Genomic DNA, 6,210 nt, shown 5'->3' on the forward strand with positions numbered 1-6,210 from the left:
AGACCTTCCCTCAGAAAATGGGGGTAATGGTTTTTATTTGTTCTCCCCTCCCCCCTCTCAGTACTGGGGATTGAACCCAGGGCTTTTGCACTAAGCTACATCCCCAGCTTTTTTTAAATTTTAAAATTTTGACACAGGGCCTCACTAAGTTTCCTAGGCTGGGGTTGAACTTGGAATCCTCCTGCCTCAGCCTCCCTGAATGCTGGGATCCAGGCCTGCGCCACCACTGTTCCCCCTTCAGGATCCTCCCCAGGAGCTTGCCTTGTGGTGCTGCCTCTCTGCCCCCCAGTCAGTCTGGGATAGACCTAGAAGGCCAGGAGCACGCCAGGTCCCTCCTGGAAGCAGCTCTTGGGAAGGGGCAGGACAAAGGTAGCTCTGTGGAAAGGAAGCGGCCCAGCCTGGGTTAGCTGGAGGCCTGCAGGGGGCTGGGAGCTGGGCTGGGGCTGGTGGCCATAGCAACCCAGGCATCCTGCATCTTGTGGTCCTGGTTTTGCTGGGGGTAGGGAGAGGTGCTGGGCAAGATGGACCCGACGGCCTTCAGGACTGCTGATCCTGGACACGGGCGGAGCAGGTAGTGTGCTTGGGGAACAGCCAGCAGGTGGGAAGCGCAGGGCTGGGGCTCTGGTGGGGTCCACGGCCCTGGAGCCCCCACCCCGGCCGCAGTCAGGCAGAGGACAGCACCGTCCCCGTGCGCAGCGGCCCCTCCGTGGCCTGCGCCGAGCCCTGCACCGGTCCTGGCCGGGAGGGACGCAGGACGCGGGGGTCGGCCTGCGATGCGGGTGGGTGCCCACGCCATCAAGGCCCTCTTGATTCTGCCCGTGTCCCCCGCTTCCTGCGCCCCTGGGCCCGCAGCCCAGCAACAGCTCCTCCCTGGCTCCAGCCGGCCTGAGCGGGCCCTCCAGCTCCCTGCCGCTACTGGTGACTCCGCTAGGTCCCGTCCGACACTGCGGGCCCCGGGGTCTGGTGGGGAGGCCGCACCCTACAGCCTCAGCCAAGCCTGTACTGCGCGGCTGTGCTCTGCTGCGCTCACACAGCCGGAGCTGGGGGCGTGGGAGGAGGAGGCCAGCGCGGTCCATCTGGCCAGCGGCCTCCCCTGCTGCCCGGGACAAGGGCCCAGTGTCTGCCGGGTTGGGGCAAACAGCAGGCCTTTCTCTCCTGCCCTGCTCCTCAGCTGCGACCCCTTCCTGCCCCGGGGAGGTCACGCCGGACACACCCCCACGCCTGACCTCCCCCGTCCCAGTGATCCAGAGCCACTGCCATCCGGGAGGGAAGCAGGGCCCCGTCAGCGGGTGGGTGAGTCCCTACATGTGGGCTGCTGTGGGCCAGCCGGGCGCCCAGGGCCCCGGTCCCGCCAAGGCGGCTGTGGGGCTCGGAGGGAGGCCAGGCCCGGCCCAGGTAGGTGGACCTGACGTCAGCCCCTCATCCGCAGACAAAGCCTGGCTAGCCCTGCCCTGCCCTGGGGCCGTGCTGCCCGCATGCCCACCCTCTGCTGGGCAGGTGTGGCGTCACGGCTTGGCACCCATGTGGATCCGGGGAGGAATCGGGTGGCTGGGGTGCCCGCCTGGCAGGAGGCTGGGGCGGCCTCGGACGGAGCGAGCACTGCGGTCAGCCTCCCCGGCCTTCCCTGCCCCACTCCAGCTCAGCACAGGGGCGGGGCTTGCAGTCAGCAGGGCCGCCCTGTCCGTCACCGTCCTGGCCGCGGGTGTGGCAGGCATGCAGTAACTGCTTATTCAGCGGGGAGGGGACGTGGAGTCTGACGGGCTGTCTTGATCAGACCTCCTGCTTCGGAGGCCTGTGTGAATCCCGAGTCCGAGGCCAGCCTGGCGCTCCACCGCCACTTCCTCGGCTCCGGGAGAGCTGCCTGCGCCTCTATGTGGCGGCTGCTTCTCCTTAGTCACCCGTGGGCACATGTCCCCATTTCCTGCCAGGATCTTGTGGGTACTGCTCTACATTCTCATTTCCCATAGGGAAACTGAGGCCCAGGCAGCCTGGCAGCTTGTCTGTCCACCCGGGAAGTGGTAGAGCTGGGACTCCAGTGATCCTGCTCCAGGATTTCCTTTTTCCTTTTTTTTGTTTTGTTTTGAGACAAGGTCTCACTTTGGAGCCTAGACTGGCCTTGAACGTGCGTGATCCTCCTGCCTCAGCCTCCTGAGTGCTGGGATCACAGGCGAGTGAGTGCCACCACACCCCGGTGTGGGCTTATCTCTTGCTTTACGAGATTGTAAATCTCTCTCTTTATGTGTCCCTGCAGTCCCTCGCACGCAGGAGGTGTCAGCAGGGCTGTCATGTTCTTTTCTCAGCTTTCCTAGAGACTGTGATCTCTACATGTGAGTGCGAGTGTGTGTGTGTGTGTGTGTGTGTTTGAGAGTGAGGGTGGGTGTGGGTGTGTTGGGCAGGGTCCAGGGAGGCGCCCTGCACACTTGATAGCTGCCCCTGCCATGGGCTGGGTGCTCACTGGCATGGCTGAGGCCTGGGGAAGCAACTGTCTGGGAACCCACGGCCGTTGGTGCCTCCTGGGGGGTGAGCAACGGGGTCCCCACGGCACCACCCTTCTGCCAGCTCCGCCCTGCCCTCCCGGCTGGGTCCCCTTCTGAGTCCAGAGAGAGACTGACTCCTGCCATCTCTGAGCTCCTCGGCTGGGGGTGGGCGGAGAAGTCAAGAGGTAGGTTCCTGGGGTCTTCTGCTGGGACGTGGAGCTCGGGGGTGATGTTTTAACTTATGATTTAGTTAGGCCCTGGGGACTGAGCCTACAGCCTTTACACAGGGCTACATTCCCAGCCTTTTAAATATTACTTTTGTTTTAATTTCAGATAGGGTCTCACCAAGTCCCTACGTTGTCCAGGCTGGGCTTGAACTTGCAGTCCTCCTGCCTCAGCCTCCCGGAGTGTCGGGGTGACCGGCGTGCGTCACCATGTCCTGCAGTCTTTCTGTTTGGCTGTAGTTATGCATCCACACTGTCTGAAACTCAAAAGCTTTAAAAAGAGACACAGTGCAAAGTAATCCCACCTTCTAACGCTGCCCCGAGGTCCCAGCAGTGGCCGGCTTCCGGGAGCCCTGGCCAGGAGATGGGCGGGAGACACCCGGCCACCGAGGTCCAGGCTGGGGCTAGGCAGGCCTGTTGTCATAGTGACCGTGGTGACTTCCTCCTGGGCCTGAACCTGGTCCCACCCAAGCCATTTAGGAGAGTGGGGCCTCGATTCGCCTCCTCCCTAGCGCCGGTCTGTGTTCGCTGCCTGGTGTGGTTTATATTCTTTTCTGCTCTCTCCTCCAGCACCTCACCGTCCATGCGGATTTACTGAGCACTTCCTGTGTGCACAGCCTATGGGCACAGTGGAGCGGACACAGCCTGCTCCCCACAGAGCTTGAAGGCTGCGGGGGAGGCTCAATGCACCCATCGCACGTGAAGAAGTCAGATATTCCCAAGTGCTAGTGGGGGTGCCAGAGGATAATCTGGCAACTCCTAGGAAGGTCCTTATGATCCAGAGATTGTGCTTTCTAAGTTTTATTCTACAGCAGGGGTTTTCTCTTTTTGTGGGGGTTGTTTAACACAGGCTGGCCTCGAACTCACAGCGATCCTCCTGCCTCAGCCTCCTGAGTGAGTGCCAGGATTATAAGAGTATGCCTGGTTTACAGCAGGGTTTTTCAAGGTGTTGACAGGTACCCTCAATAAAGAGCTACACTGTGACCCAGAAACACACGCATGACGCACCTGAGACGGACAACTTTTGCTTTAGTAGTTACCCTGATGAGGCTGTGCATGGTGGTGCAGCCCCGTAATCCTAGCACTCTGGGAGGCTGAGGCGGGAGGCTCAACACAAGTTCAAGGCCAGCCTGATCTACATAGTGATACCCTGTCTCAAACAAAACAAAACAGGACAAAAAGAATGCTGATCTTTACCCACTCGATTGATTTCATGATCCACCAATGGGCCTTGGTGGAAGTCGGAAGGACACCGGCTGCCCCTGCAGGCCGAGGGGGCAAGGAGCTAGTCAGAGACGGGCACACAAGGAATTTCAATTGAATTGTTAAGGTTTAGTTCTTCAAAAATGTTGGAACCTGGGCAACCCATTCGGCGGGACCCATCCTGTCTGTCAGGAGCTCTCTCTCTCTCAACAAATTTTCCTACTCTCAAAAAAAATGTTGGAACCAAATTTTACAAAACACAAGTTCTTGACAAAGCCAGAGGGAACATGCAGGGTTTTCTTTATACTTTTGTTCTGTCCTTGCAATGCTAGGATGGAACCCAGGGCCTTGGCCCCACTAGCAAGCCCCTACTGTGAGCTACATCCCCAGTGTGATGTATTATGCGTCAAGTATCTGTAATAACATCCAAAGTCAGCGTTCCAGAACTTTAGGGAAGAAAACTTTACTTTACTCTTTAGTTTGTTTTTATTATTACTTTTGGTGGTGCTGGGATTGAACCCAGGGCCTTCATACTGACCTATATCCACGGTCCTTTTTTACTGTTCATTTTGAGATTTTGATAAGTCATTAAGTTGCCTGGGCTGGGCCCTAAGGTGCCACCCTCCTGCCTCAGCCTCTGTTAGTGCTGGGATTACGGGTGTGCAGCACGGTCCCCAGCTCGGAACTTTTCTTAAACTTTACCTCCCAGCCTAGGTGTGTAAAGGGAGTTGGAATTGGCTTGGGAGAAGCAGGTGCCTGGGGCCTGGATTCCATCCCCGCGGCGGCGGGCGTGGCAGCAGTGTTCCCCCGGGACTTTTCCGGGCCGTGTTCCCCACATCTGGTTTGGACACCCTAGCGAGGGGCACCAGGCTGGGGAGCGGGCAGCTGTGTCGGAAGTGCAGGGACCTCCACTTCCTGGGTGTGCAACCTCCCTGAGCTGGGGCCATCGACTTAAATCTCACAGGGAAGGCTCTGCTGGTCAGGGGAAGACAGGTCCCCAGCAAGGCCAGGGGGTGTGCCACTGGCTCAACCGTCCTCACCCTCGGAGTCCGGGAGAAGAGACGCAGTAAGGCCCAGGCCGGTGGCTCCTTCAGAGCCCGGCGCCTGGGGCCAGGCCAGACGCACAGTAGGCCAGCAGCAAACGCTCTGGGACGCCAGCGTTACCCCAGGCGAGAAGGGGAGGCCTGGACTGCCGGGCTGGGGCTTCCGGGACGAAGGTGCCGGGGTAGGTCCGGGCCGCCGGGGCCTGCTGTGTGACCTCAGCGTTTGGTCTCTTTCTCCGGCTTCCGTCACCTCTTTTTGGCAGACTGGCTAAGCTTTTCCAAATTGCAGTTTACAACTCGTTTGATGCATTTTTAAGCAAGCAGTTTAGTGGGTTCCAACCAGCATTCAAACGCCGCAATTGAAAGGCGTAGAAAACAGGAGTGCGTCACAGGTCATGGGCTAGGCATTGTTCGGTGAAACCATTGTTTGGCATATATATAGACGTGCTGCGGACCGGTTTGATGTGAAACGTATTTGTCTCTGTGGGGCCTCGGGGAGAAACTGCAACGCGGGCCTGGGGGGCGGCCTCCCCGCCCACGTGGAGGGGCTGTGAAAAGAGCCACACCCCCAGGCTCGTCCTCGCTCGCGGCTCCAGCGTCCCCACCCCTCCGGTCTCGCTTCTTCCTGCTTCTGTCTCGGGTCCCCTTCTCCCGGGGACGACGCCCGCCACCCTCCGGAATTGAGGGGGACTTCCCAGGGAGTAAGTGCGGTCGGATGAGGCGGCCGTCTGCACCGTCCCACGGTTCCAAAGAGCACTAAGACACAAACACGCAGCGCGCGCGAGCAGAACTGAAAGTAGGCGAGCCGGCCGCGGGCGTGCGCGCGCGCTTCTGCGCCAGCCTGGCGACCGGGCCGCCGCGGGGGACCCGTCCCCGCGGCTGGGTGCGCTGTGAACTGGAGAAGGTGATTTTCTCCCCCGCACCTCCGCTTTTTTTTTTTTTTTTTTTTCCTTAAGGGAAAGACAGAAGGAGCCAAGAGTTTTTGGAGCCAACTCCTGGAGAGGGAGCGGCTGAACTGATTCGGAAGTTGGATCTCTTTGTACACAGGAATGCGGAGAGAAAAACAAAACCCACCCCACTGCTTCACTTCCCCTCCAAGCCCGAGCGCTTTCTGTGGTACAAAGGAAAGACCTTTCACGTGGGGAAAAATGAACCCCGATTCGCGCGGCGCAGGGGCGAGCGCGTCCCCAGGGCGAGACGGCTCTCAGCTGGGCGCGGGGATGGCGCTCCGTGTGGCGCCTGGGGCGGCGCTGGGCTCCCCGC

Source organism: Chinchilla lanigera, unplaced genomic scaffold (genome assembly GCF_000276665.1).
Source record: "Chinchilla lanigera isolate Chin_1 unplaced genomic scaffold, ChiLan1.0 scaffold00036, whole genome shotgun sequence".
NCBI lineage: Eukaryota > Metazoa > Chordata > Mammalia > Rodentia > Chinchillidae > Chinchilla > Chinchilla lanigera.